The sequence below is a fragment of the Macrobrachium rosenbergii genome, chromosome 9 (assembly GCF_040412425.1).
Source record: "Macrobrachium rosenbergii isolate ZJJX-2024 chromosome 9, ASM4041242v1, whole genome shotgun sequence".
NCBI lineage: Eukaryota > Metazoa > Arthropoda > Malacostraca > Decapoda > Palaemonidae > Macrobrachium > Macrobrachium rosenbergii.
In genome coordinates this window covers 45,497,201-45,511,539 of record NC_089749.1, presented here as the reverse complement: position 1 = coordinate 45,511,539, position 14,339 = coordinate 45,497,201, and positions in this window count along the sequence as shown.

Below are 14,339 nucleotides of genomic sequence, written 5' to 3'. Positions count from 1 at the left end.
TCATAGAAATGTTTGAGAACTTTGACACCAATTTTGTCTGCAAGATGCTCAAAAGGCTTTGACTTTTAAAACGTGCTCCTGCGACGCCTTTCGAACGCAGCCACATGAATGTACAGTTGGTCCGCTTTCTTTAGATATTCTGCGTATATGCGTTATTCTGTTGCAATACGTTACGCACATACGCCTAGTTTTAATGAGTAGGCGTCGAAACGGCTGCAGTCAAATGCAGCAACGAATAGCTTTTTACGTCGCTCAAATTGACAAGCCTCGTCTGCTACGGTGTTCTTGCAACTTATGTAGCACGTTCTTGCGAGCAAACACGCACAAGCATTTACTCTACACAGACAGACAAACGTTTTGCCCTCCACCGATGCAATCGTAAGAGTCGTTGTGAAAAGTTAACATTGAGGGCAAATGCCTTTTGTTTACTAGCGTAATAGGAGGGGGCGCCGAAGCCATGAAGATAAGGGTCGAGGAGCGAGGGCGAGCGAGCGAAGGTCTCTTTAATTACACAGTACAGATCTGGAGGTTACCCGAGTAATCTTATCGCTGAGAGAGAGAGAGAGAGAGAGAGAGAGAGAGAGAGAGAGAGAGAAAGAAAGAAAGAAAGAAAGAAAGAAAGAAAGAGAGAGAGAGAGAGAGAGCGAGCGCACATTCATAGGGGTGTGGTGGACTGATATAGGAGGGGACAAGGGAGGACAGTCACAGGAAGGTAACTTTGTCCCCCCCAAGGTCAAATTACCGCCGGGTAACCGCACCGTCTCTCTCTCTCCCTCTCTCTCTCTCTAAATGTAGTGCTCAAAAAGGTCATGAACGGAATTGGGCACGCTTAGTCGCCTCTGAAAGAGGCAAATGAAACCGATTCAGACGGGAGACGTGAATTTTTCCAAGACTGGAGGCCACTCACACCAAGCACAAAGACGCAGACAAACGAACGCATGCAGTGCATGCATGCACACACACACATGAAACCGGGGTTGATTCACCCCTCGCGAACTAAGTTTTACACGCCCAAACTCTCTCTCTCTCTCTCTCTCTCTCTCTGACGGGCGTTTCCTCTTCAAGGTCAATGTATTGTATATTTAGGGGAGGGGGAAATGTTTAGATACGTAGGGTCCGTCCGTGTCATGCACTCGTATTTTGGGGAATAATGCGTTGAGGGATTATCCTTACTGATGCAATATTCTAGTTTTGATTTCCGTTTTTATGAGAAATAAGAAATACAGAGAAGCAGAAGAATCATCATAACGCCAAGGGACGCACGAGTACGCCGTGCGTGGCCATGGAACATCTGCCATTGGTGGAATTACCCGGGAATGACCGTGATTGGTCGGAATTTTTGCCGCCAAGCCTCATCATTGGTCTGGGGAGAGAGAGAGAGAGAGAGAGTCCCTTCAGGACAAAAGGTTACGCGAAAATGACTCACTACTGATGGCGTAAGAGGTGCCAGTGCGTATGTTTTGTTGTCCCTTAGCAACTAACGCCCCTCTCTGGCTCTCTCACGTGATGTGTCGTAGTCTTTTTTATATATTTTTTTTTATGTCTGAGCTCTTGATATATAGCATACTAATACCTACTGTAATCTCTGTACTGCTATCTGCTGTTTACTACAATTCCTAGTCCCGTTGGGAATGGGTCATTAGTCTCAGCCTGAAATATACAAATGTTTGTGTTTATGTCTTACGGCGTTCCGTGAGTACAGCTGCACTCCGACCAGACGTTCGAGGTGTGTTACGGGGTTGGGGGAGTGAGGGTGAGTGAATAGCAGTATGAGGTTGGGACAAGGATAGGAATGGGGGAGAGTACCGAATAGTAAATGGGCAGAGAATGAAGACCAAATGCCTCATTTTCTCCCCTGCTGTGAACGATAACCCCCTCCCCACCCCACCCCACTCCATCCCCTCTCTCTCTCTCTCTCTCTCTCTCTCTCTCTCTCTCTCTCTCTCTCTCATAACAAAGGAGAAGACGAGAGAGAAATTTTGTAGGAGTCTATTTATAGACCGTCTATAAGGCTTCTGGTTGTCATTCGATCCCCTGGTTGATGACCTTACACAACCCACATGCCGGAAACCGTCGAGACTTGGACGCCAAACAACAGTTTATCGAGAACTAAGGCTGAAGTAGACATCTTAGTAGTTGGTTACTATACAGTACTTGGGAAGTTTAGAACCATTGTTTCACAAACTTACTACGTTTGTGTTTGCCTAACGTACACTAACGCATTTTCAGTAGACGAGTGTGCATCTAAACACAGCATTCTTGTATTCAAAATCCGTATATGGGCTCGTGTGTATGTATCACATTTTGTTGTTACATGAGGTACCATGTTATTTTAATATATAAAAGGAAAAATGGGATAAATATGTGACGAATGCTTGTCGGTTTTACTGTTAGACTGGATTATCTAGACTAGCACTCCCTGTTATTGGCAGACTAGCAGACAGTTTTAGGCTTCATTATATAACTAGCGTACCCGTATATATCGTCAAAAATGACGGTAATGTGAAAAGTTAACCTGACAATTCCCGACCATTGGGAATTGACATGTCACTCCGGTCTGAGAGACGGCAAGTTTTTACAGATTTTACATTATTTGTTTGCAGTGTTACTTTAACTATTGTTTAATTTATTTGTTTTTGAGACTAACTATTTTCTGTTCATTTTTCTTTTTTCTTCCGCATCATTATTCTGTTCCTTGGATTCTTGCACTGCATGCATATGTTTTTTTTTTTTTTTTTTTTTTTTTTTTTTTTTGACCTTAAGGACGTTCCGTATGAATAATAGTTCATTCACGGTAGAACCATTTTAATTTTGTTTCATTCATCACGACTGCTTATACTACTAGGACAATTAGTTCGGTACCTACTGAAAACATTCGACACTGCTGCTATCACTCAATTTACACCACTGCTATTAGTCCTAGTAGTAAGTTCTGCTAACTGGTGTATTCCAAACATCGAATCACCAAGTTTTGCTACTTGGTGGGGTACGCCATGTGTCCATTACTAGTAATAGTAATACTGTCTTTATTACCATCAGCGTCAGCAGCAATGGTAGCAACTACTGCCATCGGCGCTACCTCCATTCCATAATTACATCTCGGGAACAATGGATAAGACTTCCCTAATCAGCTTCCCCTTATGACACGTCTCTCTCTCTCTCTCTCTCTCTCTCTCTCTCTCTCTCTCTCTCTCTCTCTCTCTCTCTTGTTCCGCAAAGGTAACGACTCTAAGCGACCATTTCCGTCGTAAGGATGAGATAATGGTACAATCTGTGGGCATTTTCTTTGGGGTGGAAGATGATATCTTATTTTAGTATTTTGTCTGAAATTTAGTATTTTGCTTTTATTAGTTTGTATTCCAGTTATGTGTAGTATTTACATATTAAAAAATATTTTCACCGAAAAAAATCACTGCAGGATATTGTAAAGCATTGTAATTATTGGTGAGAGAGAGAGAGAGAGAGAGAGATGTTCGTGCTTGTGTCACTATATATAGGGTACAACTAGGGGCGACTGCAGTTTTGACACCACCACTGTCAGCAAGGTTTTAAAAGGGTATCAAAAACGTGATCTTGTCAGTTTGTATGATACCACCTTAAGCGTCATCTTCACCAGTGCAGCCATTACTTTATTTTCCCGTGCAATCCATTCCAAGTGATAACTCCTCAACACCTTTTCATTTATAATTTGGAGGAGAAAAGTTTGTAGACTTCTCTCTTGTAGTGATGATAAACACAGATTCTCAAAGAAAACAAGTCAGAGTGATTCTCAAATTTGCAACTTTAGGATTTGCAAGCTTCTGGAAGCCTGATGAAGTGGAGGCTCAAGTTTTTTATTCTATTGCAAATTTTGGTGGCGAGATGCTGAACGGTGCCAGAGAACGGGCCCTTGCTTCTAGGTTTAGTTGGCATTATGCCAATACAGCCTCTTGATCCTCAGAAACTAGTGCAGTTGGACACCACCTCACTGCACAGTAATTTTTTTTTTTATTGTGCTTACGTCTATTGATAAAAAAAATTCCCTTGCTAGCCTTATTTTTTGTAAGTACGCCTATTTTTTTTTTTTTTTTTTATACAATGATACCATGGTCGTCATGGTGGTAGACTGTAGAACAACTAAATATGTAAAATGTTCGCCGCATATGACAGTTTCCGGGTTCACTTGACGGTTTGAGAACTTCGGTTCCTCAGAAGGGCATTTCTTTTTGCATTAGAATAAGTACTATTCTGTTGATTCCTCCCTTACTTGTCGATATGGGCACAATAGACGAAGCTTAATTTGCAAGCCAATAGACTCTACTGTAATTTGAGTAGTAACAGCAAATAGTATATATAAAATGGGCAAGAACAGTCTCGCACTGTTAAGAACAATTCCATAGGCCCAGCCTTTATTGTATGAGTATCTCTCTCTCTCTCTCTCTCTCTCTCTCTCTCTCTCTCTCTCTCTCTCTCTCTCTCTCACATCATATTTCTTTGTGTAGTTTCAAGCAATCGCCTTTAGTGTTCTGAACGATAGCGTTAGAATGACACGTGCGTTACTGAGTTACGCCAATGTTTTAATGAACAAAGTTTATCATTTTTTTTTATTTCGTTTAATAGGTAGTCAAGTTATGCATGTTTTCTGCAATTAATATGTACGGAAAATTTATTTGTTAGGTTTATATTACTTTCCTTAACTGTTTTACTGGATTGTTAACTTGAGTATATCAAAATAAGACTTTTATGTCGTGAGACAAAAAACTTATAACAACAAAAGTAAATTTCTTAGGGAGTTTTTCTTTTGTTTCATGCAGGCATAAATTGGCGCGAAGTGCATGCGCAGTACGTCCACGTGAAGCTGCTGTTATTCTTAATAGTGCTTAAAACAATTTCTTTTTAGAAATAATAGTTGTTTATGAATTATATGAAGGAAAGCAATGGATCCTGTTGGAATTAAAGTCTTCAAAGGAAGAAGCGAATAATTAGTGAATTGAAAAAAAGCGCGGGAAAATGTCGGACGTGAACGAAGCATAGCAACACCTCCGGCCCTCCCCTTCCAGTCTTCCTTACCTCCTCTTTTTTTTCTCTTTCTCTCTGTCTCTCATTCTCTGGGTTCATTTTTCGTCCCCCAACTCAGTGTTTACTCCCGGTCTCACTCCCACCCTCCCCGTTTCCTCATAGTAAACCCCATCGAGACACAAACACACACAAGCATCACATGATTTTTCTTCGTTCTCCCATTTCATTTTTCGTCTTCAGTCAGTAACCTTTGATATATCCCCTCTCTGTATACGCCCCCTTACCCCATTTCCTCGTAGTAAACCTTCCTACACACGCACGCTCACACGTGCGTATATACGCACGCATGCACGCACAGGCTTGATTCCCTGCCCCGGCCCACCAACCCAGTAGGCAGGCTATTGTCGTCATCCTAGACTCCTCTTGCTTCAATAACCCCTTCCCCCCCCCCCCCCCTCCCACCTCCGTTCTCCCCAGGAGCCCCATTCTTATCTTCTCGAATCCCCCTTCTCTCCTTTCCCCCCTCTTACAACCCCGGAAGCTACCCAGACATCACTTGTATGGTTTCTAACGACATTATCGCTCTTGCGTTATTTGTTGCTACCTTGACAGAGCATCGCTAATTTTTGTTCGTTTTCCTTATGTCGTAGAAAAGGAAGTGGTTTCTTTTTTAATAACATTAAAAAAAATTCTGTATTTTGCCGCAAGAACTTGGTCCTAGGAAATATACATACGGACATATTTTTCTAGTAAAGGGAGTTTATCAGTTTTATTGTACTTTACAGTGGAAAATAATAACTTTTCTTGGGTTTTTCGTAGAAATGAATACGATTTTTTATTTTCACTAAAATTAAGGTACAAACATTTTACTTTGATCGTAGGCTGGAAAAGCTTTTGCCAAATAAATGTTAGGAATTTTTTTTTTGGTTTAAAAAAATGCATGAAAAGGGAAACTTTTCTTGTGATAAAAATGAAATTAACAGTTTTTCATGTTCATATAATCCTTTGGATATTTATTTTTTTTTTTCCAAAAATCCTTTTATCCGTTTACTATATGAAGAACAAGAACAGAAAATCTTATACCAAAATGAAGTTGAAAGACTTCGTTATATATAATCCTGTTACTAGGAATCTACCTTGTTGCTAGAGGTGGGGACTATTTTTGTCTTATTTTGCTACAGAAATGAAAAACATCTTCCCGTTTGACACGTGGAGAAAAGTAAACAAATGCTCCAAAAATCAATTGAAATAATAATTGTTGTAAAGGATGAATATTTCCATATTTTCATATCTACAAAAACATAAAAATATTTACCAACTTGGTTTTAGGATTGAGGGAAAACAAAATATGCGTTGAAAGAAATAGAGAAGAGATAAGTCAGAAAAGCAAGGAAGATAGAAGGATCTATGGATGCTAAGATAGGAATGTTGGAAAGGCAATATTGTTGAGCTAACCCTCCGTTATGGAAGTAAAGTATGGCTATGGAATGTAAATAAACAAGAGCTGAGGCTGTTGAGATTATTTTTGTGTAGCATATGTAACATAGGAAAATTTGAAAGGGCAAGAAATGTGGAGATAAACGGGCGTGTATGTGAAAAGATGAATCAAAGCATTTTTTTGATGATTTAGCCATGTGGAAAGAATGGAGTATAATCAGTTGGTAAGAAGTGTGTATAATCAGGGAAGTTAGTGAGCGTGCAGCAAGATAAGGGGTGGTGGTATTGTACAAGGGGAGTCGATGCACTGCTAATGAGCCTTCTCTTTAGATGAATGAAGTAAGAGATATTGCAGGATTTTTTTTGTACTGGACATTCATCCTTGCTTTAAAGGGTTTAACTTTTGTCTTGTCCCTATGTCATTCAGTTTTCTTTTCTTGTCACTAGGGTGGTCAGCGGTCTTAGCCTTTAACTATTTTTATAACTTAATTTTTTAGTCTTAACTCTTTTATGATTTTTATCATTTTAACATTGTTTCTTAACACAGTATATTAAATAACAGAATCCAAGAAGAAATAATAAAGTATTATTACGAAAAAATGGATTAAAAGATGTTGAAACTAGTTATTAGACTGTTTCCCCCGCCTTTTCTTGCATTGATCTTACTTTAACATAATATTTTACTTTTATTTCTCACATTTTATGAATATACTGTAACAAAGTACAACTATTCAGTTTGACAGTGACACCCAAATCAGCCTTGCACTCGTTAAGCCAGAGTTCGACTCTCCGGCCGGCTAATGAAGAGTTAGAGGAATTTATTTCTGGTGATAGAAATTCATTTCTCGCTATATTGTGGTTCGGATTCCACAGTAAGCTGTAGGTCCCGTTGCTAAGTAACCAATTGGTTCTTATTAAATAAGTCTAATCCTTCGGGCCAGCCCTAGGAGAGCTGTTAATCAGCTCAGTGGTCTGGTAAAATTAAGGTATACTTAACTTTTTAGCATCACAGCAGAAAAACTAACTTTATACAGGCTAATTAAATAAATATAATTACATCAATGACCTCAAGCACGGCCAACAAGAGATAGTGGGTACTCTTTCATCAAGTGTTATACACCGGAAAGATACGCTTATACAGATGGCATCACACACACACACACACACACATATATATATATATATATATATATATATATATATATATATATATATATATATATATATATATATATATATATATATATATATATCTATATATATTATACACAACCAAGGTGGAGATCGGTGAAGACCAAGGGCAACATCAGATCACAGGTTGACTAGGGAACCTGTGATCTGATACATATATATATATATATATATATATATATATATATATATATATATATATATATATATATATATATGTAGGTGGGTGAGTGCAGGTGTGTGTAAAGCCATCTGTACAGGGTATGTTTTCAGGTGTGTAACACTCAAAAGAGCACCCACTATCTCTTTGGCTGCATTTGAGGTCAGTGATATATTTATATTTATTTGATTAGCATGTATAAAGTTAGTTTTTCTGCTGTGATGCTGAATTGGGTGTCATTGTCAAGTTGAAAAGTTGTACTTTGTTACAGTATATTCATAAAATGTGAGAAATAAAAGTAAAAAAAAGTCTATAAATAAACCCTAAAGCATGCAAAACTGTTAGTAGAATTATGCCAAACAATAATAAAACCGACTTTTCATAGATATATATATATATACTGTAGTGTTGTGGTAAATATACCAGCGTATAACGAGGCTGCGAGTAAGAGGCAGGTTCAAGGTATTCTGATTTATTGACACAAAATCTCTGACAGGTCAAGAACTCTTGCGAGCAGAAAAGTAGCATTTGACATTAGGGGAAAACAGAGGAACATCTATATTCAGTCTATATACAGTCAGATGTGTTTTCTCACACCTGAAGAATGGTTAAAAATTCTGCATACAAATTAGGAAGAAATTTCAAATGCATATGGTTAGAAAGCTTGCAATGCCTTACATACATTAGTAATTGCAGTTCTGACAAGGACATAAAGTATCTTCTGAAAAATATATGAAAGGTCATTTGAATCAGAAGCGATGGATCTGTGTTTCCTGAGAGTCTCGGTGCGTCATGTAGATTTTTGTTTTGAACCTAGGATGCCCTGAGGGTCTAGGCGACAGCTCTGGACCTCACAGTACTCTTCCTCCCCCGAAAGTAAGCCTAGGGGAGTGGGTTGCAGTCTGGGATATAGGCTGGTTTTAATCTGTTGGTGGAGACCCAAGTGATTTTCCCGCAGTGTGGTCCTGAATAGACTGGAGAGAGCAGGGGTCTTGTATGCATCTATTCCTATGAATGTATACTTTGCTGTTTTAAGGTCTTTGAGGACGTATTCTTTTCTTGTTACATCGTATGTTGTCTTCGCCAACTTGATGTTTTCCAGTGCTCTACAGATGTTTGGAAGAGTAACTTGTGGGCTCTGTAGTGTCTTGCAGAACGTCTGCCAGTATTGTCAACTCTTGGCCTTAGAGTGCTTCTGCCAGCGATGTGTTGAATGCTGGATGCGGGACTGCTCTTAATCCCAGCAAGACCCACAGTAATTCTTTTCTCCAACTCCCGCCTTGACATCTGGGAGTGAGTGATGATTTAAGGGAGTGGTGCAGCCACTCCACCATGCCATTCACTTCTGGGTTGTATGCTGTTGTGCGAATGAGTTTTGTCCCGAGGCTGGCAGTGAGGGAGCTCCATAAGGTGGAGGTGAAGTTAGCTCCTCTGCCGCTTGTTATGTACTGCGGTACTCCATGCCTGCTGACCCAGTCTGTTAGTGCTCTCACACAACTCTCTGCTGTCTGCTGCCTTACAGGTATTGCTTCTGGCCATCTGGAGTTACTGTCGAAGATCGTAAAGAGTTACCTGTGCCCCTCGGAGGGGGGCAGGGGTCTCACAATGTCGACGTGGATGTGGGCCGGTCATTGCTGTGTTGCCTGGAATTCTCCTATCCCTGTCTCTGTGTGCCTCGTTACTTTTGATGTTGGACATGGGAGGCATTCTCTTGCCCACTTTTTGATGTCCGCTTTCATTCCCCACTAGAATACCACTCTGATAAGGTTCAGGTGGTGGATCTGTCCGATGAGCGGAACAGGTTGTGAGCGAGGTTGAAGGCTTTCTTTCTCAACCCTAATGAGTGCATCCAGCACTCATCTCGCAGACAATTGTCGTGTCGCCATCATTGATGGATAGGTCGCTCCACGTAAGGGCGGGTCTCTCCCACCGAAGTCGCTGTAGGTCCACATCATCTTTCTGAACCAATGTTATTTCGGGATATGATATCACGATCTGGACATTGATGGTGTTTTGGGAAAAGGCATCTGCCATGTTGTTGGTAGAGCCCTTTAAGTATCTGATGGTGCAGAAGTGTTCTGCTGTCGATGCTAGGTGACACTGCTCTCTTGTTGACCACCCATCTCTGCTTTTGGTGAAGGCGTGTACCAGCTGTTGGTGGTTTGTCTGCACCATGAATTGTTGTCATTCTGGCATGTGTCGGAATTGGAGGATTGCTCTATGGACTGCCAGTAACTCTTGGTCGAACTTTGAGTACTTTTGTTCTACTGGCGATAACTTCTTGCTGAAGAATGCCAACGGGTGATGACCATCATCTGTGTCTTGTTCGAGTACCACACCCATCACTGTGCTACTCACATCCGTCGTTAGGGTGAGGGACCTATGGGGTAAAGGGAAGATTATTGTGGCAGTAGAGGTGATTGCTTTTCTAGCTAGCATGAATCCTTTATCTTGTTTTTCATACCAACATAGTTTTTTACGTTTTCCTTTCAAACAATCATATATTGGGGCCATTATTTCAGCAAGGTTGGGTATGAAATGGTGGTAATAGTTAATCATTCCCATGAATTCTTGGACTGCTTCGATTGTTGTTGGTTTTGGGAAGTTGGTGATTGCTCGGACCTTTGTCAGGAGGGGTCACTGTTAAGGCTTATTTAGTGACCTAGGAATTCCACCACTGGTTTTGCCCATTCGCATTTGTCTTTTTGGACTATAAGTCCGTTTTTGCGGGACCCGCCTGACATCTCTCATGTGTTATTTGATGTTGGGCCTGATCAGTATATTGTCGACGTAGACGACGTAGAAGGGTAGGATCCCAGGATTTCATCCATCAGACGTTGCAAGGTCACACCTGAGTTCCAAAGGCCAAAGCAGCTGTAGTTGAAGGTGTGTGTATTGAAGGGGGTGATAATGGCCATTTTTTTCTGTCCTCCTTTGCGACCAGGACTTGGAAGTATCCCATCAACAGGTCAGTCTTCATAAATATTTTGGCGCCCTACGTCTGTTGGTCATGTCGGCGATGTTCGGTAGTGGTTACCTGTCAGGTACTGTCTTGATGTTGAGTCTCTGGTAGTCACCACAGGGTCGCCATGGTGCCGTCAGGTTTTGGTACCATGTGTAGGGGAGATGCCCTGGGGCTGGAGGCTTTTTGGCATATTCCTGACTATTCCATGCCCCAGAAAGCTTGTTTAGCATGGGCGAGGTTTTCTGGGGCCAAACGTCTAAAACAGGCGTGCACTGGAGGGCCTTCGATGATTATGTGGTGCTTTGTGGGTTTGGTCAGGTCATGCTGCAGGTCATCTTAAATACCTCCGGGAACTCCTGTAGCCGACGACTTATCTCTGGTGCTGGAATTGGTGTGAGTGGGGCTACAGGGGTGGGTCATGTGATTAACTGTTGTTTCGCTATGTCTACCAGCATGTTGTGGGCTTTTAGGAAGTCTGCTCCTAAAAGTGCGATTGTTACGTCTGCTGTGATGAACGTCCAATTGTACTGCTTCCTGCCAAACAACACTTTCATGGTCCTTCTTCTGTATAATTTCAGCGGGGCTCCACTGACAGTGGACACCTGTAGGGTGCTGGGGGTTGGATTAAGGCGTTCGTGTGGGTTGGCTGGCATGAATGATTTGAATGCACCCGTCAACCAAGAGCTCTGCATTTGATTTTTCATTTACGATGAAAACACACGTCAAGTCTTTTTGCCTGTACCTGGAAGAAAGACAGCAGAAACAGGTGTGGTTCCTCTTACGAAGCAACCGATCTGCCCGCCGCTGACGTTTATTTTGTTGAGTCGCTGCTGTGACCCTTTTGCATGTTTTTTGACATGTGGCAATCATTTTCACATTTTTGGCCTTCACTCCTGAACCTCCAGTGTTAGAAACAAATGCCCTTGGGATGTTCTTCTGTTTTGGGCTTGTATTTGGGTTTGTTTTTCCATCTGGAGCTCCGGTAGCGTTGTATGGGTGGCTGTGGGGTGGCTGCTGCTACGGGTGGTTGTGTAGGCTCTTTCGACTGTGGTCCTGGTGGATGGAGTCAACTGTTTCAGAAAATCGTTTAGGTCCATGGGTGATGTGTTGGAGATGGCCGCAACTGTTTGGCAGGGTAACTTTTCTGTGAACAGGACCTCTCTCACAAGGTCCAGCGTAACGTTAGGGTAGCCATTTGTGGTGGGGATCGTAACTAGCCATGCAGTTCCTTGTAGACATGCGACGGCAGCTGGTCTCCTATTGCTGCCCCTACCTTGTCTAGGCATTTCCTAGCTCTGAGGCGGGCGGCACGCTGAACGACAACTTTAGTTGGGCCTTCAGCGTTTCATAGGTAATGGTTGTCTTTTGGTCAGCAAGCCATTCTGCGATCTGCTCGAAGACATTGTCTGGCAGGAACTCGAGGACGGTGTCTGCTTTGCGGGATGAAGAGGAGATCTTCCTAGACCTGAAGATGGTCTTTGTTCTGAAGAACCAGGCCTCTGGGTTGTGGTTGTGAATGGCAGAAGGCTTTTTGCTGCAGCATTGTTGCTGGATGGGCTGGTACTGGCGATAGCAGCATCGGTCATCTTCGGGGTCACCAGTATAACTAGTCAGCGAGTAAGAGGCAGGTTCAAGGTATTCTAATTTATTGACGCAAAATCTCTGACAGGTCAAGAACTCTTGTGAGCGGAAAAGTTGCATTTGACATTAGGGGAAAACAGAGTGATGTCTATATACAGTCAGATGTGTTTTCTATGTACAAATTAGGAAGAGATTTTAAATACATATGATTAGAAAACTTGCATACATTAGTGATTACAATTCTGACAAGGACATAAAGTATCTTCTGAAAAATGCATGAAAGGTCGTTTGAATCAGGGGCAATAGATCTGTGTTTCCTGAGAGTCTTGGTGCATCATGTAGATTTTTGTTTTGAAGCTAGGATGCCCTGAGGGTCTTGGCGACAGCTTGGGACCTCACAAGCTTATGCAAATCGAAACATGAGGATAAAAAATTATGATACTTTATTTGAAAACTTGCTGAGCATGTGTTATTGGTTTTTCAAGTTTATGTGCTAAAATAATGATTGTACTGTCATTTTAATGCTAAAATACTCATTTTGTTGCCATTTTAAAGCTGAGTATCTCAAGTTTACTGCAGTATTTTTAGACAAGCAAAATAAAGAAAGTGAAATGTCAAAATGACAAATCGAAGGTAGTGAAGATGAAAAGTTGTATACATATTTGGCCATAAAGAAATATTGACCAAAATAGAGTAACGATAGATTAAGGCGTTAAGTATGAGTGTTTTTGTGCTTCAACCCTGTACGCCACTAGGCCACTGCAGGAATCACTGGCCTTAGTCAGCTAGGGACTGGCTCTCTTTTAGAGCATTTAGCCAATGAATCCATTATGAATCCTGCTTCGTAAATGGATACACTCAGTTATGAGTGCCGGAATTTCACAGGGGTCCTTTGCTTCATGTGGCGCTGGAAGCAGTGATGACCAAGTAATGCAGCTGTACAGGTAGATTTTCTGTGCTATACATATACGTGATAAATAGGTTTTGAATTATTTACTCTTATTAATATAATGTATATAACGTAATTGCAATGCCATTTTATGGGCACGTTGCCATTGCAAAAAGATTTAATTGAAAATTTTGATAATGATGAATGCATTATACAGTATATTTATATATATATATATATATAAATAATATATATATATATATATATATAACACATATATATAATATATATGATACATATTTTATGTGTGTATATGTAGATGAACAACATGAGAACAATTTATTTTGTACAGAATCTTATTAATGAAAAAAAGTAGGTTATTGAAGTATAAAGCAGGCTCCTTAACTACCATCTTCTCCCTTTCCGTCGTACCCCTTCCCCTCCTCTGTCTGTATGATGGAATAAAACAAAATAAAAAAAAATTATTGAATCGTCCAAATGAATTTCCCGAGTGAAAAGTAGACGCCCAAGTAGCACTCTATAGATTCAAAGCGCGACGATTTGCATATAACTTAGAGAGAAGTAGGGGAATGAAGAGATGGAGCTATATATGGTATATTGCTCGAGAAAGAGGGATGGGTGGAGAGAGAGAGAGAGAGAGAATGTAGGTGCCAGGAGCTAAAGGGCACTGGCTTGGCAGCCTCTTCTTTTAAATTTTTGCGTAGTAAATTCCAGAGAATTAAAGAATCTGATGCAATCCTGAGTGGGTGACGGCGAGGCCCAAAAGCTAGTATAGTTGACGTCCGGAAGTTTAGGCAACGAAAATAATTGGGAAATATTTTGGAAAGTTGACCTAACAAATTATCTGGAAGTTCAGACTTGGCACAATTTGAAGTTTAGGCCCCATACTTTTGAAAATAAAAAACAAATCTAAATCCAAGTTGTGCTCTAGCCGCCATCTTGGGAAATGGCTACTGACTTTAGTATTTTCGGCATTAGCATCTAAACTATTACAACGACAGGAAATTTACAAGAATTCAAATGTCAGCTCTGTCATTTTACATAATCAGATTTCAATCATGTTTGGTAGCTAAAAAATTAAGTATTTTAGAGTGAAT